Raw genomic sequence first — 24319 nt, 5'->3', positions numbered from 1 at the left:
GCATATTCGTGTTTTTCAGATTTTGGGGGGGTCATTTTTCCCTTTAATTTTTTTATTGTGCGGTATGCATAACATAAAATTTACCATCTTAACCATTTTTAAGTGTACAGTTTAGTGGTATTAAGTACATTCATATTGTTGTACAACCATTAGCACCATCCATGTCCAGAATTCTTTTCATTTCATAAAACTGAGACTCTATATCCATTAAACAGTAACTCCCCACCCCCCCTTTCTTGGCAACCACCATTCTACTTTCTGATTTTGATGACAGTGGTTCTTCGGTATCCATGGGTGATTGGTTCCAGTACACCATCTACCGTTGGTTGAATCCACAAATGTGGAACCTCTGGATATGAAGGGCCTACTGTACTTTAGGTACCTCATATAAGTGGAATCATACAGTATTTTTCTTTTTGTGACTGGCTGATTTCACTTAGCATAGTGTTCTCAAGGTTCATCCATATTGTAGCAGATCAGAATTTCCTTCCATTTTCAGGCTGAATAATATTCCGTTGTATGTATATACCACATTTTGCTTATTCATTCATCTGTGGATGGACTGTTGGGTTGCTTCTGCATTTTAACTATCTTAAGTGATGCTGCTATTAACATGAGTGTACAAATATCTCGTCAAGATCCTGCTTTCAATTCTTTTGGTTATTTATGTAGAAGTGGAATTGCTGGATCATATGGTAAATCTGTTTCTAATTTTTTAAGGAATGCCATACTGCTGTTTTCCACAGAGGCTGTGCCATTTTACAGTCCCACCAGCAATGCACAAGTGTTCCAATTTTGCCACATCATTGCCAATACTTATTTTCACTTTTTGGGCTTTTTTATAGTAGCCATCATAAAGCACCAGTGTGAGGTGGTATCTCACTGTGGTTTTGATTTGTATTTCCCTAATGATTAGTGATGTTGAATGTACTTTCATGTACTTCTTGGCAATTTGTGTATCTTCTTGGAGAAATGTCTATTCAGGTCCTCTGCCCATTTTTGAATTGGGTTTTTTGTTGTTGAATGTTAGGAGTTCTCTATATCTTCTGGATATTAGTCCCCTATCAGATATATAGTTTGCAAATATATTCTTCCATTCCATTGGTTGCTTTTTTACTCTGTTGATGGTTTTCTTTGATGCCCCAAAGTTTTTAATTTTCGTGAAATCCAATTTGTTTTTCTTTTGTGCCTGTGCCTTTAATGTCCTATCCAAGAAATTATTGACAAATCTAGTGTTGTGAAGTTTTTGCCCTATGTTTTCTTCTAAGAGTTTATAGTTTTAATTCTTATGTTTAAGCCTTTGATCCATTTTGAGTTAATTTTTGTATATAACGTTAGGCAAGGGAGCAACTTCATTCTTTTACATGTGGATATCCAGCTTTCTCAACACGATGTGTTGAAGGGAAATGTCCTTTCCCCATTGATGGTCTTGGCACCCTTGTCAAAAATCATTTGACAGTATCTGTGAAGGTTTATTTCTGGGCTCTCTGTTCTATTCCATTTACCTATGTGTCTGTCTTTATGCCACTACCACGCTGTTTCCATTACCATCGCTTTGCAGTAGATTTTGAAATCAGGGAGTGTGAGTCTTCCAGTTTCGTTTTTCTTTTTCAAGATTATTTTGGGTATTCTGGGTCCCTTGAGGTTCCATATGAATTTTAGGATGAGCTTTTCTATTTTTGCAAAAAACATCGTTGAGATTTTGACAGAGATTGCATTGACTCTGTAGATCACTTTGGGTGGTATTGACATTTTAACAAGATTCAGTCTTCCAATCCGCAGACATGGAATGTCTTTCCATTTATTTATGTCTTCAATTTTTTTCAGCAATGTTTTGCAGTTTTCATTGTTCCTTTCTCAAATTTGAGTTCTTTATTTATTAGGAATACTAGTACTTTATCTGTGACAGATGTTACAAATCTTTTCTCCCATTTAGTGTTTTGACTTTGCTTACTGTATTTTTTGCCAGGCAAAAGTTTTATTTTTTGTAGAGAAATTTATCTTTTTTTTTGTGCTTCTGGATTTTGAGTCATAGTAGAAATCCTCTACTACAACTAATTTATGCTAGAATTTACCAATATTTTTTTGTAGAGCTTGTATGGTTTTATTTTTTATGTTGGATTTCTGATATACATGATATTGTATATGTTTTGAGGTATGGATCTGATTTTGTCTTTTCCCAAATGTGTATCCAGTTTTCCAGCACCATTTATTAATACATCTCTTCTTTTAGTTCCAGGATTCTGAGATGTCACCTTTATTTACTAAAATGTCATATTGGGTATACTTGTGTTTTAGTGCCCAATCTGTTTATTTATACATCAGTACCACACTGTTTGAATTACACAGAATTTAAAATTTTAATATTTAGTTAAGCTAGCTTCCTGCTTGTACCTTTTTTTCCCCAATTTTTCTTAACTTTGCTTGCATACTTATTTTTCCACATGAACTTTTGTAGCTACATAAAAAATGTTCTTGGTATCTTTATTGGAATAGTTTTAAATTTATAAATTAACTTGAGGAGACATGACATCTTTATTAGGTTGAGCCAACCTATCCAAGAACAAGGGACATCTTCCCATTTGCTCAGGACCATTTTTGTGTTTTTTAGAGATGTTTGGAAGTTTTTCTCACATAGGCTTTGCATTTTTGGTTCAGTTTATTCACAGTACTTTATTTTCTGTTTTGCTGTTCTAAGTGCTTTTATTTTACCATTACATCCAAGCTGCCAGATTATCGCTTGTGTATATAAAGGGGATTGATTTCTGTATGTTAATTCTGTGTTCTGATACTTTATTGAATTTTTTTACTTGAAGTAGTTTTATTGTTGATGCTCTGTCTTTTTTAGAAATTCTGCAAATAGAGGTAATTTTACTTCTTTCCTCATTCTAACACTATAGTTCAGCAGTTCTCAAACTTTTTGGTCTCAGGACCCCTTTACACTCATAAATATTTTTGAATACTCCCGAGAGTTTTCCATTGTGTGAGTTATTTTTACTAATATTTACTTTATTAGAATTAAGACAGAAAATTATGAATATTTATTAATTCACTTTAAAATAACAATGGTAAATCCATTGCTTGTTAGCACAGATTGTTTTTTTTTAAAGATTGACACCTGAGGTAACAACTGTTACCAATCTTTTGGTTTTCTTCTTCTTCTTCTCCCCAAAGGCCCCAGTACGTAGTTGTATATTCTAATTGTGAGTGCCTCTGGTTGTGCTATGTGGGATGCCACCTCAGCGTGGCCTGATGAGTGGTGCCATGTCCGCGTCCACATGTGAACTGGTGAAACCTGGGCCAACCAAGCAGAGTGCGCGAACTTAACCACTTGGCCACAGGGCTGGCCCTCTATTATTTCTTCAGATTTTTTTTTTGAGTTACTTTTATTAAGTTAGTGACAAGATTGACATGCATTTTTATAAATCCCTTTGACATCTGGCTTAATAGAAGACAGGTGAATATTTATATCTGTTTCTGCATTCAATATGTTGCAGTATTTTTTCTGGTTGAACCACATGAAGATTATCTGACCTCACACAGATATGTAGTTGGAAAACAAAGGACTATTTTAGTAACATTTTCAGAGAATTGTAGATATTCTTCTTTATACTTCAAAACTCGATGTGTGGTAACTTCTTAGTTTTATTTGTAATGTGGAATCTGAAGGCATTTCAATGTACTTTTTGTACTATGTTACATTAAAACCCACTAGTGTATCTTGCAGTTTGGGTCTTTTACCCATGCATGACTTTGTGACGCATGTATTGGAGACATTGTTTGAGTGAGTTACGCAAAAATTCCAAATGTTAACACAGTTCATTAGAAAATATTTCTTTAAATCACATTTGTTAAAATTACTACTGATCTCATCAGAAAAGGCTTTAATTATTGGAAAGCTGTCAAGCTCGTGGCAGTAGATATAAGATTTCTGAGACTTGAATTTTGTCATTGGCAGCAAATCCTGCCAGTTGTTTTCCTTGAAGTTCACTTTGTGCATTTTCTGGAAAATGTCTGCCAGATATCCAATCTGAATAACTATAATTTATCTGCCAATTTTTCTTTCAGGGAAAATGGTATTCCATGAAATAAGTGCTAATTCAGCTCACAACTGAAACAATTGTACTAGTGGGTTCTTTGCGAAAAACATTATTATTTGATATGCAATATAAGTCCTTCATGCTTACTTCCCCCTTCATCACACTGTATATTAAAAAGAAATGTACTCAAGGGTTGAGATTTAATAATATTAATAATTTCTACTGCCTGATTAAGGGCATTCTTAAGTGAACTTGGAATTTTTTCTTCTGGTGCCTGACAGTGAAGAATACAATGGCTACTAGAAAAGTTTGATTCCATTGCCTTGATTCACACTGAGATACTAGCAATTTTAACTCCCATGCTTTAGCACCATGAGTACAAGTATCAATACAGTAGAAAAAGAAATGACCATTTTAGTATTATTAGGGCAAAGATTTTGACATTGTGAACTCCTTGCAAGAATCTTGGGAATCATCTGGGTTTTACAGACGACACTTTAAGAATCACTGATCTAATAGATTTTTCTTTTCTAATTGCATTTACTATTGCCTCCAGTACAATTTTAAATAGTAATAGAGGAAGTGGATATCTTTATCTTGTTCCTGATCCTAAGGGAAATATCTCTTGTGTTTCCCTTTTAAGTAAGATACTGGTTTTAACACTAAGGTGTATATATTTTATTATGTTAAAAGGTGTACATTAATTTCTGTTTTCTCGAGTGCTTTTAAATCAGAAATAGATGTTAAATTTTTCCAAAGGGCTTTTATTTTTATTTTTTGTAATCTATAGTGATAATTATATCATTTGTCTCCTTAGATGTTTTATTTTGTTGATTTATATTAATTTATTTCCTAATCCATTAATACAGTTCCTGAAATAAATCTCACTTGGTCATAATGTATACATATCTTAATGTAGAGTTGGATTGTTGTATTTAATTTGTTATTATTATTATTATTATTATTTTGGTGAGGAAAGTTGGCCCTGAGCTAACGTCTGTTGACAATTTTCTTCTTTTTGCTTAAGGAAGATTGTCGCTGAGCTATCATCTGTACCGATCTTCCTCTGTTTTGTATGTGGGATTCCACCACACAAGGCTTGATGAGTGGTGTGTTGGTCCATACCTGAGATCTGAACCTGTGAACTCCCGGCTGCTAAAGTGGAATGTGTAAACTTAACCACTATGCCACTGGGCCAGCCCCTAAAAATACATTTTGAAATGCTTTTAGGTTGTTTTTTCATTTTACCTTTTGCTATTGAATTTGTCAGTTTTTAATTGTATTCTTTGCTCTATTGCCAATAAAACAGTGAATGAACTTTTTCTACTTCAATTTTCTCTCTCCTCTTTTGTGCCATGTTTTACTTGAACTATTTATACTTTTTCAGAACATACATTTTTTTATATCCTTGTCTTCATCTATTTTTTTGTCTGATATCTACAACTGAAGTTTCTCCAGAAATGTTAGATGATACTCATTTGGTTGAAGGATATTTAAGAAGGGCTCATGTATAGTGTATTTCATGAGTTATTTCATGTTTAAAAACTGTTTTTCCATAGCCTTGGTTCTTGGAGGACCGCTTGGCTGGATATAAAACTGCATTTCACATTTTTCTTGGCTGTAGTTCTTGAAAAAGCTGTTCCATTGTTGCCTTGCTTTATATGTTGCTTTTGAGAAGTCTGACATCCATTTAATTCTCATGGTTTTGTAAGTTATTTGATCTTTTCTCCTCAAGACACTGAAGAGTTTCCTTTGTTTATATAATCTAATTAATAGTTTTATTAGGATGTGTCACAGAGTTGGTCACTGAAGATCAATTTTCCCACATACCCTGGTTTGTTCCTTCTATGTATAGACTAAAGCGGGGGTTCCAGACTTTCTCAGGTCATAGTACCTGTAGAGTCTCAGAAATATTTTCAAGGAGCCCCTACGCCAAAACAAATATATGACTATTCTATTTATTAAGTATGCTGATTCAAACAACTTAGTAAGTATTTATCACCTAATGATGTAATGGCCATTTGAAAACAATTGAAAGGAAGAAAAAACATGTTTTTATTTTGTTCATAACTCAAACCACATACTATTGGGATGTATGAGCTTGTTGAGCACCGAACAATTTCTTAAACCTTAGAATCAAATTGGATACTGCCTGTTCCACATTGATTCTCACTTTGTACTTGCTTTTTATCACAACAACTATTGACAATTCAACTTCACAAAGATTTGATGCCATGAAAAGAAATGTAGTGCTATCTAACATTGAATTTGTGAACTATTTTGAATTAGTTGTTTGTGTCATTTTCAACAGATATTACTGTATTTTCCTCAAAAAATTCAAAATGTCCCATATCATGCCTGTGAACGTACTCTGCTTACTGATATGCCTCAGCACACAGTTTGGGAACCCAACTTCTTTTTCTTCTCTAAAGTTCTTTTGATGTATAATTTTAAATATTAGTTCTTTTCCATTGTTTTGTGTTCTTTCTTCAAGCACTCCAGTTTTGCCTTTTGTTATATATTCTTTGACTATTTTAACTACTTTCTGATTTTTTTCATGTCTTTTAAAGCTCACTTTCCAACTCTCGATTTTCTTTTCCTTTTCTTCAAAGCCATTAACTTTTTAGCATATTCATTCTTCCTTGGGAACTTGTAATTTAATCTTTATTTCTGATTTAATTTTTGTCTTTTTCTTCTGTTTCTTTTCTGAATTCAAAGAATTCTGAGTTCCATCATTTCTTACTCCTTCTTGATCATTTTCCTTCTTAGCTTTTAAATTTCTGGCTTCGTATTTATTTTTATATCCCCCAAATACTTGTTTGAGGATTTTTAATACAGTTTAAAATCTCATGCTATTTTCTTCTTTTGCTTTATTTTTAGATTTTCATCAGCTGATTGTTTTGATTTTCAATTTATATTTTCTTCTTATAGTAGCTTTAACTGTGCCTCTGCTTTCTTGAAGAGGGCTGGCAGTTTTGATGTGAGTTGTGAGATTTCTGGTTCAAGAACCACTCACTTCTGTTAGTGAAGTAACATGTAGTTTATTTAACGGATGGCTTCTCTGGAAAGTAGTGAGGGGAGGGGAGGGATATGTGTGCTTCAGTGTTGCTTTTTCTTAATGTGTCTTGCAGCATCCTGAAATTACACGTCTGGCTTTTCTTTCCCTTTATGGTGCAATTTCCAATGGGTGCCTCTTCCTCCATTTTTTTTTCTTTCTCCATCACTATTGCCATTTTAAGACTGCCTTTGGTAATCTCATTGCACTTTTAAGTTCCTTACCTATAATTAACCCTTTGATCTGTTAGGACCTCTTTTCCCTGTATGTTCATGCCTAGGGTAGAAATCACCCTTTCCAAGGGTGATTGAGTTTAATCATAGACTCTTCATTCTCTTCTCCTTTCCTTTGTATAGTTTATTTTTTCCTGGACTCTGACTTGCTGTATTAAAGGTTTGGGACAAAATATTATGAAATAGTTCCATTGGAAAACGGTGTTTGTTTTTTCTACATAGAGCTAATTTGATTTTGGTAGTCTTCTCTGTTCTCTAGTTATGCTGCAAGTGTGTGTTTTATAGGCTTTATTTATTCTTGTTGTTGATCTGTATGTTTTTCTGAAGATGTTTTACAATATTTTTATTCATATAATCACTGTTATCAGCTATAATCACTGTATTTTATTAGAAAATGAAAATCTGGCATGTTTAATTTCTGTTTTAAATTCATCAATTGTCTTTAAGCCCCACTCAGGTACTATAACCATACAAAAATGGCTGTATTTAATACAATAAAGAATGACATTCCCGTGGAACATAGGGGATTGTGTTTCTTGCCTTTGGGTACTCAACTGTAAAAGTTCTAAAAAGTGTCATGTTGATGAAGCAAAACAATTCTTCTGGGTCTTCAGGTACATTATGCTTTCTACACAATTTACAATCCTAGGACTAAAGGTTAAAGTCTAAATTCTTTAATATGATGTAAAGACCTTCTCCTAATTGGCCCTTCCAGACTTCTTGCTCCCAGGGAACTAAAGTACTCAGTGCATGCACCAGGGTCTTTCAGTCTATTTCTTTGCTAGAATGGCATTTGCCTTCCTTCTTTTCTTGGTTAATGTAGACTCATATTTCAAGGCTCTTCTTGGGTGTCACACCCACCAGGATTCTTTCCCGACTGATTTCTAGTCTAGAATAGGTAGCCCTCAGTGTCCATCCTTATAACCCTGTGAACACCTCCGTCATCACACTGGTCACAGTAAATTGAAATTTACTGTGTACACAATAGCCTGACAATTATATTGACTATTTTAGGGGCAAGTGCCATGCCTTATTCATCTTTTTTATTCCTAGAATTTAGTACAATGCCTGGGATATAATTGATTTTCAATAAGGATTTGTCAAACAGAATACTAAAACAAAGTCTCAGAAGTTGAAAGAGAATCTCTTGGACTTGACACACTGTGGTCTTTAGAATGAAACCTAATGTGAGTAGATAAAATTCTGAAAATAAGTAAAAAGCCATATCATACTTGTTTTTTAGTTAATGAGAAATCTTATTTGCTGCCAAGTATGTCAATTTTATCTAAAACAAAAAAGTATTATAATGACAATAAATAGTTGCTGATTGACAAAAATCTTTTTCTAGCTAGGCTTATCACATGATAATACCATCCTTCACTTCATGTAAAACATTGAGAACTCTTATAACCAATAGCTTATGTCCTGTGTTTGTTAATCTGTTTGTTTACACTCATGGATGGTGATAGTTGATTTTGCGAAAACCCAAAGAACAACTGATACTTTGTGTATTGTAGCAAATGTGAAAAAAAGGGCTCAAAATCCAACCAGGGCTCCTTGCCTCGTTGTGATAGAGGATTTGCTGCCTCTGTGACAAAGAGTAGGCTCAATTTGAACTTTGGCATCATTCATCCAAATACTTTGTTGTTTTTGCCTCTCTCAGATCTCTCCTTGACATATGAGACATAGACCCTTCCTGAACCTCCTCAAGCTACACTTTTGTAAACATATTTCTTGAGCACAGTTTATCATGGCACATCATGGCTGCCTTTAAGCATAGTGCAGGGGTACTGAGGTGTCCTTATACATCCGTAGGCCCTATTTTCTCATCTTATGGCTGAGCCGCACGGTGTATCTTATTTTCTACACCCTAGTCTTGTGATAGTTCTGATTTGTCTATTTCTATAATCCTTAATAATGAACTTTTAGGGATCTGTTTATGTTTTGTGTTTGTCTTAGTCTGTTCAGGCTGCTCTAACAAAGTGCCACAGATTGGATATCTTAAAAACAACAGAAATATATTTCTCAAAGTTCTGGAGGCTGGGAAATCCAACATCAAGGTGCAAGCAAGATCTCATTTGAAGACCCTCTTCCTGATTCACAGTTGGCACCTTCTTGCTGTGTCTTAACATAGCTAAAGGGGCGAGGGATCTCTGTGGAGTCTCTTTTGTAACAGCTCTAATCCCATTCATGAGGCTCCACCCTCATGACCTAAGCACTTTCCAAGGCCCCCATGTCCCAATACCATCACCCTGGGGTGTTAGGATTTCAGCATATGAATTTGGTAGAGACACAAGCTTAGCAGTGCTTCTTGTTACTCTGAGGACCAGCCTAGGGTTAGAAAAGATTTTTAAAATGTTGCATCTTATTCATTAAAGATTCCAGGCACTTACAGACTGTAAACACGGAAGAGAGAGAAACTACTTGGATCATCTGTAAGTCTGGTCCTCACACTACCACGGTGTTTTAGCAGGCTGAGCTGTTCACTTGTTAAAAATGGCACCTGAAACCACATTGAGGTGACCTTTCGAATGGTAATAGTAGTTTTGGCAATTGCTGTGCCCAGTATAGAGATAGCTTTTTGTGTATAAATTGGCAACCTACTGTGGGATACCTAGTGTGTGAATGTGACCTTAACAATTCCAAAGATGTAAGTCACAAAATTCTTACTGTTTGCATCTACACACTGATTCTTAATATTGAAATGCCATTTGGGTATCATTCCTGGGATGGATCAGCATTTTGGGGCTGAATTAAAATAACAATTCTAAAAATAACTGTTGTGCTTGCAGGATTTTTCATTCCGATCAACACACATGATGTGTAACAAATGTAAGCAAATAGTATTTTTTAGATCTCAGGTGGAGGTAAGTGAATTTTATGCAGGCTTCTCTTAATATATCTAATTTGGAAGAAAATTATGAGTATGCACTTATAATTTATATAATGGTATCTTTCTGCGACTTATTGATAGGTGGATTATTTAAAAGTTTACATAGTGTAGAGTAATAGAAAAGGCTTTGAGCAGTATATGTAGACTTATTCTTAATCCTTGCTTGCCACTGATTAACTGTTTGAACTTGGTCAGAACATTTAACGTCTCTAGATATCAGTGTCCTCAAATGTAAAATGAGAAAGTTAAAGCAGATAATCTCTAGACAATAGATACTCTCCTGCTCTGTGAATCAGATACACAATTTAAAGCTAAACATGTATTTCTCTCGGTGTAAAACTGGAGTGTACTGAGTTGAATGTTTCTGTCAGGAAGCTGAACATTACAATATGAAAGAATCTCCAAATATATTGGGATTTATATTTCCAGGGAATTGTAATGCCTAGTACACATTCATACTTGAGGATTTCAATTAAAAAGTAATGTCTTTTTCTATATAGAAGGCATTAAGGGAGGGAAGCTCTTCGGAATGCTGTCAGGGAATTTGTCTTCCAGCTTTGTTTACACAGAACATGTACTGCTTCTAGTTAGATTTTTCTGTATTACTTTGGGTGATTTGGAAAAGAGATGGGGATGACGGGTACCACCATGGATTTGTCACGAAGAATCCTTGTAATAGGGAATGCTTATATACCCTTTGGCTGTCGTTCTTTTCCGCTGATCGTGCTTTGAGTTGCAGATAGGTGCCCCAAACGCAAGACAACACTGTAGACCCCCGAGACTTTACAAGAAGGAGAATTTAGCTTCTGTATATTGAATTTGTTCTTTATATTACATATTTTGTCATTCTAGCATTTCATATTTTGATTTTACTTGTAATAAGGGATACCTATAAAGGCTTTAAATTCATAAAAGATTGAAGGTCAAGTATTAGAGTGAGATAGCCCTTTCAACCTGTTTTAGATCTGCATGATTTTAAAATTTGACGCAAAAGCTTCTAGCTCAAAGTTAGTTTATTTTTATCACAATTTGTGTGAATACTTAGGAATGGGATGAGTAGAACGTTCAGACCACGCTAAATTTCTGCAGGTTCTGTTGGAGTGGCCAGTTGTTGCTCATCTAGCATGGTCTTTCTCTTTTGCTCCTGATTTGTGTTTGCCCTATTTCACTTGCTAAGACATCCATCAGAAGGTGAGAAAGTGGTAATGTTTATATCATATTGTTCTTTCTTATGCTCTGAAAATTAAGACTGAAAATGACTGAAATGATCTTTTAATGCATTGTTAGAATTGAATTATAATCTGGACACTTAGTAGCTATATACTTACTGGAAATTTCTTAGAAAAACAGAGACGCTTGTAGACCTCTCCTTAGGGGACTTGTTTCACGTTCAAAGATACCTTTTTATCTGGGAAAGTCTTAGTATTCTTTTATATTTGCCTGGAATGTTCGTTTTTATGTATCATTATCTAAAAAGTTGAAAATACATTATTTCTCAATCATTATACAGAATATCCTAAGAGAACTGGGGGAGAAATGGAAATGGCTTATGAATGATCATGGTTTTTTTGGTAAGATAATTTGGAGAGAAGAAATGAGAGGGATAAATTATTCTTCTCTCATTTGACGGAAAACCTACAGTCATCTTTGGTTTTAGAAGCATCATCTGTGAGCACCAGGTTGTGACCTGAATATTTTTCTGTTAGTACGTTATAGATCCACACCAGACTGATATATTTGTTTTCTAAATTAGGGATTTTTAGGTTTTTCCTCATGAGAAATGATCTTATTTTCTGTACTTATGTTAATTATGAGTTGGTCTGGCTGAGTAGTGTTCCATTATAAAAATGTAGCACAGTTTACTTATCCATTCAGCTGTTGATGAATATTTGGATTGTTTCTCATTATTATTGCAAATAAAGCTGCTATAAATATTTGTGTACAAGTCTTTGTATGGAAATATTATTTCATTTCTCTTGTATAAATACCAGAGAGTAGAATAGCTGGATCTTATGGTAGGTGTATGTTTTCATTTTTTAAGAAATTGTCAAACTGTTTTCCAAAGTAGTTGTACCACTTAGCATTCATAATGGCAGTATATGAGCGGTCTAGTTCCTTCAGTTCCTTAGCAGCCCTTGGTATGGTTAATCTTTTAAATTTTAAGCATTCTAAAAAATGTTTAGTGGTATCTTATTGTAGTTTTAATTGCCTTTCTCTAACTAATGATGTTAAGAATCTTTCATTGTGCTTGTTTGCTATCCGTCTATATCTTCTTTGGCGAAGTATCTCTTCAAATCTGTTTTTAAAAATTGGCTTGTCTTTTTTTTTTTAATTGCCCATTTTAAAAATTTTCTTGGTTGTTGGCTCATTGTTGAGTTTTGAGGTTTCTTTATATGTTCTAGATACAAATCTGTTTCAGACACATAATTTGTAAATGTTTTCTCCCAGTTTTTGCCATATCTTTACATTCTCTTAACAGCATGTTTTGAATAGCAGAAGTTGTATTTTGATGAAGTCTAACTTATCAATATTTTCCTTTAAGGATTTTGCTTTTGGTGTTCTCTGGGAGAAATCTTTGCCTAACCCAAGTTCACAAATATTTTTCCCATATTTTATGGTTTGTTTCACCTTTAAGTCTTGATCCATTTTCAGTTAATATTTGTATTTGGAGCAAGACTATCCTTTTTTTCCAGGGAATTGCCTTTGTAAATTTGTCAAAAATCAGTTGTCCGTAAATGTGTTGGACTATTTATGGACTCCATATTCTATTACGTTAATCTGTTTGTCTATCTTTCTGCCAATACCATACTGTTTTAATAACTGTAGCATTATAAGTTTTGAAATTAGGTAATGTTAGTCCTAGCTTTCAAAGTTGTTTTGATTATTCCAGGTCCTTTACATTTCTGTGTGAATTGCAGAATAATATTGTCAATTTCTATGAAAAAATTTCCTTGGATTTTGATCAGGTTTACATCAAGTCTATAGCTCCATTTGGGGAGAATTGACAGCTTAACAATATAGAGTCACTTGATCCACTCTTGTAGTACAACTCTTAGTTTATTCAGACATTTTAAAATTTCTCTCAGAAAAGTTTTGTGGTTTTCAGTGTACAAGCCTTGCGTATCTTTTGTCAGACTCATTCTTATTTCACATTTTTAATGTTATTTTAAATGACATTGATTTTTGCTTTCAATTTTTAATTGTTTATTGCTATTTTCTGTATAGTGATCTTTTATCCTGAAACTTTGCTAAATTCACTTATTACTTGTGCCACTTTATTTTTAGATTCGTAGGATTTTCTAAAAAGATGACCATGTCATTTGTGAATAAAAACAGTTTTACTTCTTCCTTTCAATCTGGATGCCTTTTATTTCTTTTGCTTATCTTATTGCAATGTCCAGAACCTCCAGTACAGTATTTAATAGACATGATGAAAGTGGACATCCTTTCCTTTTTCCTGATATTAAAGGAAAGCATTCAATTTTTTTCACCACTAATTGAGATGTTCACTGTAGTTTGTTTGTAGATGCCTATGTCATATTAAGGAAGTGCCCTTCTATTCCTTATTTGACAAAAGTTTTTTTCTTTTTTAATCAAGAATGGATATTGGATTTTATCAGAGACTTTTCTCCATCCATTCACATGGTCATATGAATTTTCCTTTGTAGTTTGTTAATATGGTGAATAACATTCATTCATTTTCAAATGTTAAACCAACCTTGCACCCAACTTTTATCCTTGTTATGTATTGTTGGGTTTGATTTGATAATTTTTTTTTTCTGGTGAGGAAGATTGACCCTAAGCTAACATCTGTGCCAGTCTTCCTCTATTTTGTATGTGGAACACTGCCACAGCATGACTTGATGAGTGATGTGTACGTCTACACCTGGGATCTGAACCTGTGAACCCCAGGCCACCAAAGCAGAGAGTGCAAACTTGACCACTACACCACCAGACCAGCCATGACAAATTTTTTGTTAGAATTTGTACATGTATACTCATGAGAGATTCTGGTCTGTAGTACTCTTTTATTTGTTTTCTTTTTGTTATTTCAGGTGTGATGTGTGTACATTGATGAAGTGCATTGGATGGTAGTTTCTTTTCTTGTTATTTCCTATTTTGATATCAGAGTAATGCTGACCTTAAAGGGGTAGGGAAATAGTCTCTCCTCTTTAATTTTGTGGAAGAGTTTGTGTCAAATTGACATTAATTTCCCTTAAAAGTTTATTAGAGCTCTACAGTGAAGCCATTTGGGCATGGATTTTTCTTTGTGGAAAGTTTTTTTTTTTTTTAACAACAAATTTAATTCCCTTAATAGGTGTAGGGCTGTTCAGATTACCCATTTCTTCCTAACTGAACTTTGGTGCTACATGTATTTTAAGGAATTTGTGCATTGGACCTAAGTAATTGAATTTATTGGAATTAGATGCTTCATAAATTTTTCTTATTATCCTTTTAATATGTGTAGAATCTGTGTTGATAGCCCCTATTTCCTTCCTGATATTAATAATTTGTGTCTTCCATCTTTTTTTTCTAGTCAGTCTGACTAGAGGTTTGTGAATTTTATTGATTTTTCTCAAATAGCTAGCTTTTGGTTTTACTGAGTTTTTCTCTATTTTCTTTTACTTTCTGTTTCATTTTTCCATTTTGATATCTATTATCTCCTTTTCCTGCTTTCTTTGAGTTCCAGTTACTCTTTGTTTCCAGTTTTCTTAGGTGGAACCAGAATTCCTTGGTTTGAGACATCCTTTCTTTTCTGATATAGGTATAAATTTTCCCTAAATGTTGCTTTATTGACACCCCACACATTTTGATATGTTGGTTTTCATTTACACTTTGGTCAAAGTGCTCTCTGATTTTCTTTTTGTCATCTTTCTTAAACCTATGGATTATTATTTAGGATTGCCTTTGTCTATTAAGTTTCCAAATATTGGGGGATTTTTCAGAGATCTTTTATTTTTTTTCAGAGATCTTTTATCGATTTCTAAATTAATTCCATTGTGATCAAAGAAACACACTTTGTATTACTTTAATTCTTTCAAGTTTACTAAGTTATTTCATTGCTCAGAATATAATTTATCTTGGGAAATGTTCTGTGTTCCCTTGTAAAGAATGTATGTTCTACTGTTGTTGGGTAGAGTATTCTATAAATGTCAATTGGGTCAAGTTAGTCGATAGCATTATTCGAGTCTTCTGCATCCTTGTTGATTTTCTATCTACTTATTCTGTCAATTGTTGAGAGAGAAGTATTGAAATAAGCAACTGTAATTGTGGATTTATCTCTTTCTCTTTGCAGTTCTATCAACTTTTGCTTCTTGTATTTTTTTAATTGAGATATAATTGACAAAAATGCTTCATATATTTTGAAGCTATATTGTTAGATGCATAAATATTTAGGAAATTTATGTCCTCCTCATAGAGTGACTCCTTTATCACTATGAAATGTCTTCTTAAACACTGATAATATTGTTTCTCTTGACAACTGCTTTCTTTGATGTTAGCATAACTCATGTGGGGAGAGGAGGACATCTTCATGGGAAGAGGTGGCAGCAGTGACAGGAGATTGTTTATATAGAGGAGGATTAAGCAAATAAATAATTTAATTAAGGATAATAGGATCCACATTTCTCACTGTTTGAGAGGGATGCACAAATTTGGAAAGAAAGAAAACCAGAATACCTGTGATGTTGGATTAGATTTGGAAATATCAGTTGGAATTCATGGTTTTAATATATATGGAAATCAGTATTAATGTAAATGTCTGTATGTCTGTATATGTGTGTGTGTGTTCATGTGTGTGGTGCATACTTATATTCCTTAGTTCTGTCCATGAAGATGGTCTGGGAATAGCAACATGCCCATAGCAACCCGTACCTAACATTCCAAGTCTTTGCTTGTAAATATTATTCTCCACTAAAAGAAACCAGGGCTCCTTGGAGAAATGGTTGATTCTGGGATGGGGACAGTGAAAGTACAAGATGAGCCTGGAATATATTGTTGTATCAGAAATCAAGAAGTTCTCAAATAGTTTGGGAATGGGATATGTCCCAAGTTTACAGAACTCAGCGTACCACTTTCCAAATCGGTTTGATTTTCCAACAGAATATATAATAATAATTATGGATTTTAAACCTTTGAATAATGTAGGAAACCAAGAGTTGAGTGAATAATACATACATACGTATGTGTATACACATATACATACATACATACAGGTTTGATGAGGAATGATAATAGTAACAAAGTTTCCCAATACTTCCCCACAAAATATTTATTAATCACAAAGGGGAAAGAGCTGTTTTACAATGGAGAAGCGTGAAGATACCACCTTAATTAAGTAATCTGAGTAATGGTACGGTTTGAACCTGTGTGCCATCTGATAGGACACAATGAGAAGAACACAGCATCATTCTGTGATAATCCCGCCAAATACGCATAAGCTGAATCTACTCATGGGGAGACATCAAGTAAACCCAAATTGAGTTACATTCCACAAAATAAATAACCTATAATCTTCAAAGAGGATCAAGGCTTATTATAAGAGTTAAAGTAATACTGAGAACTGTTACAGACTGACGGGGCCTTAAAAGATATGAAAACATATGATTCTGAACTGGTTTTTTTTTTTTTGTTTTTTTGGTTAGTTTGTTTTTTTGCTATGGTGAAGATTGTGGGAACAGATGGTGAAACAATGGACTCTCCGTCTTAGATGGTAGCAATATTACGTTTCTGATTTTAGTGGTTGTATTGAAGTTATATAGGAGAATGCCCTTGTTTGTAGGAGATGTGCACTACAATCTTGAGGTATGATGGGGTATCTAATTGGCGATCTTTTCAGTGGTTCATTGTGAAAAAGTTCCTTGTATTGAACTTGCAGTTTTTCTTTAAGTTTATGATTAACTCAAAATTCTTAAAAATGTTAAGATAAAAAATGTCTGTGCAAAGAGTATCAAAGTTGTAATCTATTCTGATTGAGTTGTGTTATTGACTAATTTTAACATTATTCTAAGGAGCCTAATGATTTTTTTCCTAAAAGTTTTAAGTGGCCTTGAACTATCTGGGCTATCTCTGATAATAGCCTCTCTGGTAGTAAAGGGGAGAGAAAACATTTTGCAGTGAAGGAAAATGGAAGGATAGGGACTTAAATTGATTTTCTTTGCTTCAAATAATTGTTACAGCCTCAAGTAAAATATTGGCTTCCTCATCTTCAAACCAATTCTTAAAAGTACTTTATAACTTAAAATTGTGTGCAAGTATTTTAACGGTTCTTGTCCTATATTTCTTGTCTAAAAATGAGAGAGTCGGATTCAAGTATTCTCTAGCTCTGTGACAGTAGATAGCAGTGTTGCCCTCTCTCAGGGGATCGTGGATAGAACTCCCAGAGTCTGGTATGATTTCATGACTATAAAGAAAACTCCCTAACAACAAAATCTCTCACCTGTGGTGTGAAATTCCAAGTATTAGATCCATTTCATTGGATTAAGATAACATTTCTTAAAGCATCCTTTATAGAGTAATAACAGTTTTGTTTTGTTTTGTTTTATGTCTTGTCAAATACATTAGAAAACTCTGGATTAACCTTATTTCTTTACCCAGACTTTCAAAACTATTAAAATGCCAGAATGCTTTGTGACTCTATAAGAGAAATAGACAACCCAGCGTTTCACAGACTTAGTTGCCCAGGGCAACTTTTTCAAGGATCACCTTATAGAGGTATTATTTAATGGAAACATTTGGGGAAAGGTTGTATAAAGACAAAGTGTGTTATTAGAGAAGAATATATATAAATCTATATCACGTAAAATCTTAGCTCAGATTTATTGTGTTATATCAGCAAAGTAGTTCTGAAGTACCACTGAAGAAGTTGGGAGTAGTTCTGCTTTCAAAAGCTCAGGCCGTGGGTTATTCGAGTGGGAGGGCAGACATGATAGTAACACTAGGTCAAGAATTTGAGCAGCCAACTAGTATCAATGTCAGATGGTGGAAAAACCACAGATTGGGAACCACATTGATTTGGGTGGGTTACAATCCAGGTTCTTCCAATTTCATACTGTGTATTGTTGGTCAACTCAGTAACCACTCTGAGTCTCTGTTTCTCATCAACAAAATGGAAATAAAACAGTAATGATAATAACAATAGTTGTAGTAGCAAATACTGGTGTAGTGCTTATAGCTAGGTACTGTTCTAATCACTTAATATATATTAACTCATTTATTCCTCACAAAAAGTCACTTGAGATTTTCTTCTTTCTATATAAAATTCTGTCTATACAAGATTGTTCTGATGATTAGATAAAATGTATAAAATGTCTGTTGCAGTGCCCGGGACAGACTGAGCACTTATTAAATACTGGTCATCGTCATTCTCATCCTCCTCATGAGGATACTGGGTACCAGGGGTGTGAGGCAGGGAAGAGGAAGAGCTGAAGAGGGTGTGGTGGCTGTAAAGGAGGATGGAGGAGCGCTAAGGATACCTTTCACAGTCTTCCCTGAAGCTAATTGTGGCCATAGCTTTCCAATCTTTATTACTTTTACAGGCTTAAAAATCTTAACTTTTCTTTTATACCACGATGTCACTTTCAGAAAACAAATGTTTGTTTAATCAACAAATCTGTTTTCTAAGTGCCTGCTATGTATGAGTAAAAAACAATATAAGCAAAATTTGTCAGAGGTTCATAAGCACAGTGTAGAGCAGGAGAGGCAGATAGGAAGTGTGGGCTGAGGATGGAGTTAATTTTTATATACTTTTCTTCCATTCTCTGCAGTTTCCATAGATAAGTCTAGACAGCAGAGGAGAAGGCAAAAAGGGAAGAGATGGGGAGGCAGGGAAAGAATTAGGGAATGAAACCTATGATTAGCATTTAACATTCTTATTCATTCAAAAGGGTGGAATGAAGAAAAATCTCCCCAAGTAGCTGCAATGTCATTCTACCTTATGCACCTGGGCACATTTTTTTAACCAGTATCCTAAAGCCTTGATTCAGAGTCGCCCAGACAACCTGATTTCATTGACTTCTTTCAGTTTTTCCACGGCCTTAAGTATTTGCTAACGTAATGTCTCACAAATGGCTAATATATTGCTGTGCTAAGCAGCATTTCTGCTGTCGGCAGTGCACCAGCAAATGAAGCACCTCACAAGGGAACCATTGGATTAAATGGTGCACACTGGACTGGCTCTGTTCTCTCCCACTTCGGAATGACTTCACCTTCTCAGTTCCCAAGTGGAATGAAACTTCTTCCATCTGTGCTAGACTTGCATTCTGAAGGGTTTTTGGGATTTATGATTCTTAGAGATGGAAGGCAGGAGCAATGAAGCACTAACCAAATGTAAATTGCCACCCTGGCTTTTATAACTGTTATTATTGACTGTGGAGTTAATTGCCTGTATACTTCATGTTTAACTACTGGGCTTAACTGGAAACTGAAAAGTTGACAAAATTACAAAAAGGTTAGAAGAGAACAAAAGAAAAGAATGAAGAAAAGACATTGAAATTCAGAATGATTTGATTGGAAATACCAAATATTTTTGTCATTACCATATTTGGTAAGATGATCAGAATATTCTTAAAATTTGTATTTTTTAGAAGTTTGTATATATTAAGTTATTACAATAAATCTGTTAGTAGACATTTCATGTTGAATGTACTCCTCTATTGTAACTAATGGTTTGGTTGCTAGAGAATCCATTTTCTGATACTAACGACAGAGATTTAAAAATGACAATGTTAACAGTGTGTCCTATAGATAATGCTACGGCGTATACAATTTGTCCCTATAATTTGGTTAGTGCCTTGAGTCTGAGAGTTAATTCGCTTGAAATGTTTCTGAATAAGAAGGAACTAATTCCTGTCTTGATAATGAAGGAAGAGAAATACATATAGACAGAACTTGGTGTTAGATACCGAAGATTCCTCCCAATTTTTGATCCTAGAAACCAGCTGTGGCAATGTTTGGACCTGTGATTGAAGTGGAGGTCTCAGAGAGATTCAGAAAGACTGAGGCCTGTTGATAAACTTTATTTATTGTAGTAGGAAATTGTTTGGAAGTGTCAATAATAGTAGCTTATTAAGTGTATTTTCTACTATGTAAATATTTGGTACATGTTAGTTTTGTTGGACTATTTCCTTAGTCTCTGGAAACCCTGAAGAACATATTGATGGCATAATATAATCTTTAATGCTTTAGAAGCCAATGTGTCCAGTAAACCAGTAAAAGCTATTATAAATATTTTTTTGTCCACAGAAATGCAACAATTAACATAGCATACTCAAAAAAAAAGAGGCTAACTGACATTTTATACATCTTAATTTAGTAATAATTCCATATATGATCTCTTTCCATTTACTATCCCTAGCTCAGTGGAAATGCTCTAGGATCACTCTGCCTGGTAGTTTGATTGAAATGCTTATAAATTTGTTTTACTCTGTTGTAGATAATGTGCATACTAAGATTTTCTTGCCAGTACCCAGCCTGCTGTACAAATATTGAATGTTTTTCAGATTTTTATGATTTGGCCTTGTTAATCCAGCTCTTAGATCCCATTGTGTCTCAGCCAAGGCATAGCCCAAAAGGACAGACTGTTACCTCTTACACAGATTGTCCAACCTCCTCTCTTCTGACAGATGTAGGATTGTGTAACATCTGTGTTTATTCCCTTTAACTTTTTAAAACCTTTCTCTTCTAGCTAAGCTGTCCTTTTACTTCTCTTTTCTATTCTAAACACTTTCCCTCTTTTTATAATTGTCCTCTTCAGTAATGACTCATGTTTACTGAAACTAGAGTTTTTATGGGTGCTGAAAAAGCACAGAAGTGAAGTCATATATACTGAAATTTAGCATAAGGGAGGCTCAAGTTTGGGGAGGCATTTCAGTGTTTCTTTCTGCTCCTTGGACCATTTAATAAGTAGCTGTAATAGAGACCAAAATATAATTTTGACCAAAATCAAAGAACACCAGGCGACCTTAGGGATACCATGTAATATTTTTTAGTCTTGTGAGGTTTATCCTATTATATCTCTGATATGATGATTTTTAGAAATTACAACATGGGAATATTTAGGAAACAGTTTATGGTCTGTGCTGTTGGGGTTGAATTTTACTTTCTGACATCCTTTAAGAAGACTTTCTTTTCCTTATAGATGAAACCAAGTTGACTCAATAAGGAATTATTGCTGTTTGACTAATTGGCTTCTGAATGGTAAAAGCTTTAACTTAGCTTTTGGAAAAACACCATTCTTTGAACTACCAAAGAGAATCAAGTAGAGTAGAATTGAAGGCAGCAGTCTACTCCATACTGGAAGGACACCATGACTATAGCATACCACGTTTGGTCCTATATTGAAGGCCTAAATTATGATATATAATTATATAATAATAAATGTCTATTCTTATTTTTAAAACAGTACCTTCTCTCTACTGGGTAAATATTGCTTTCAGATTTGCCACAGAAAAGTGAAAGAAAGGAAGAGAAGACCATTTTTTTCCTAGGATGTAGTATGACTCATTTAGTGGTATTTCCAGTAATTTTTTTTCTTTGCCGACTTAATTGTAGTATTCAAATTAGTTATGCAAATGTCACTCATTACTGCCAGTTGGTGTTGTTTTGGTGTGATCTACAGGTTTGGATCTAGCTAAGCTTTACTATGATTAGAGGTGCAGATGAACAAGAGAATTCTATCTACAATCCTGTAGCAGAAAAACAGACTGACTTAAACACTACTCCAAAAGGTGTGATAGCACATGAAACTGTAGGGAATAACAAGAACCTTGAGAAGAGCTAAAAGCAATGGTTCTGAAGAGAAGTTCCCACCATTTCCTTTGCCTTTCATCAGTTTATCTGGAGTGTTTCATCCCAGGCTCTACGCTCCAGATTAGAGATGTTGGTCATGCAGGCTGCGTTCTCCACAGTGTTAGTACGTGATGTTATTTTGAGAAAAACCTTCTCATCGTGGTTCCAAAAAGAGCCTTTGCTCTCTCCGGAATCTGATTCAAAATAAATCCATGGCCGTGGCAGTGTAGATAAAATAAGACTGGCAGTGAATTGATAGTTGTTGAGAGATACATGAGAGTTTACAATGGGCTCTACTTTGTGTATGTTTGAAATATTTTCAATAGTTCAAAATGTTTTGAAATATTTTCTAATAAAAGGTTAAAACAAAACAATATAAAAAATGATAAAAAAGAAAATTGTCCTTTGTTAACATATGGCATCCAGGGAGAAAGAGTATGTACTTATAGTTCTGTGGTTTTAAACTTAGAGTCATAGAATGCACTTATCAGAATCACCTGGGGGAGATTTTGGCCGACTCACTTCTGTAATCCTGTCTCTGGAGATTTCAATTCAGTAGCTCTGGGGAAGGAAACAACTTTCCAGTGAGTCTGATGTGCTGAGAGGTTGGGAACCACTGCTGCTGTTAACTGGCTGGAATATGTCATGAAACTCATGTTAGCAAAAACAGATTTTGGTGGAGATAGAAAATGGTGAAATTTATGAATTTTCTGAAATTGACAGTGATTCTTAACAGAACTATGGCACTTTTTCATAGTTTGTAGCCTATGATGTTGGTTTACTTGGAATGAGATCTAGGAAGAATTTTTAGAAATTAGAGCTGAAATTTTACTTAGACAACTCTTGTCCAATGTCTTTATTTTATAGATAAAAAATTGAAGTCTAGAAAGAACATGCACAAAACTCAACAGCTAAGTTTAGCAAATATTTATTGAAAACCTGCAAGAGCCAGGCATCATGTTTGGGTAGGCAGTTGGAACATAGGAGTAACTAAAAGAGTTTCTAACCTGGAGAAACTTGGCCCTATTTTCTCATTTTTGTTTCATTGTGCTGTCATACCATGCTGCTGCTTTTCTCATATTTCGTCTAACTTTATATGTCTATTTAACTTCAAAGAGAACATTTAAATTTAAAATTGCTTTCCAATGTTTATGATTTCTCTTTATAACTTAAAAAAAATCAATGCTAATCCTAGAAATGACATCTGTTTACCAACTAAGTAAGGTTTACCCTGTCAGGAATGGTTCCAATACGCTTTGGGGTTCCCCCAACATCAGCCTCTAAAGAAGGAAGATGGCTCGCCTGAGTTATTCACCCTTGCCTGACATTAACTGGGCTCTCGAGGATGAACTGGCATTTCAGAACAAGTTGAGAGAAACTTGACAGAAAGAAACTTCATTTTCTTCTAGTATTTGGGGTCATGGGGCCTTCCAGATAAGAGGCACTCGAAGAATGTTGGAGTTCAGTTGATTTTATTTTCTCACTTAAACTTAGCTTTAGACCAGAACTCTTCCCCATGTGATTTTTTTTCATTTCCTATAATTCCCATAGCAACAAAAACTTCTCTTTATATTATTTGAAGTTATTGAGGCCTAAAATCTGAAGAGAATGGAGTAAACACTATAGGCAAGCAGGAACACATTAGAAATTTCTACCCATTGCCTATTAGCTGGGGATTTAGTAGTTGTCTTAAAGGCAGAATGGATTGAATGCCCACACTTATGCATATAGTCATTCTCTTGGTTCGGTTTTTAGGTATCCCAGTGGTTCTCAAGTTTAATATGTAAAAGAATTTCCATACAAAGTTGTATATACATATCTGTATACTATATTTTAAGGCCGATTTAAGGGATTTTCTTAATTATGTAACATCTGACTACAGGCGACTTTAGAGCTCATCCCCAATGTAAGATGTGAGTGCTATAGTAAAATAATCGTCCCACTCTAACAGTTATTGGACCTGATGCAGTGGAGAAGGGAGAATAAATGACTGAAAATGGATTTTCATTCAAGAAGAAAAGAATGATTATTTACTAGTTTCTAAACTCCCTCCAAAATGAGAAGAGGCCAAAGACACATTAACTAAGCATGTAATCAGAAGTCATATATAAAAATATTTTACTCTCAAAGGATATGGCAGTTGCTGTTTTTTGCTAAGAGAAGATAGCACCAGCCATCTAATTGTAGGGCGATTTCCCGGAGCTTTGACAGAAAGAAAATGACTGGGCAAAGCTTCTTCTTTGGCATCATTTGGGTTTAGTTTCAAGTGCCCTGGGCCAAGTACAGACAGCCCACGGACAGCCTCTTCCCT

General features: G+C 34.5%; 1 protein-coding gene across 1 annotated transcript in view; it reads left to right on the top strand.

Moving 5' to 3' along the window:
* GPR158 (G protein-coupled receptor 158) overlaps nucleotides 1-24319 on the top strand; it is a 357118-nt gene that overhangs the window by 114126 nt on the left and 218673 nt on the right. The window lies entirely within an intron of this gene.

Source organism: Equus quagga, chromosome 12, assembly GCF_021613505.1.
Source record: "Equus quagga isolate Etosha38 chromosome 12, UCLA_HA_Equagga_1.0, whole genome shotgun sequence".
In the NCBI taxonomy this organism is placed as follows: Eukaryota; Metazoa; Chordata; class Mammalia; order Perissodactyla; family Equidae; genus Equus; species Equus quagga.
The sequence above is the reverse complement of the archived record's forward strand: the minus strand, read 5'-3'. Positions and strand labels throughout refer to the sequence as shown.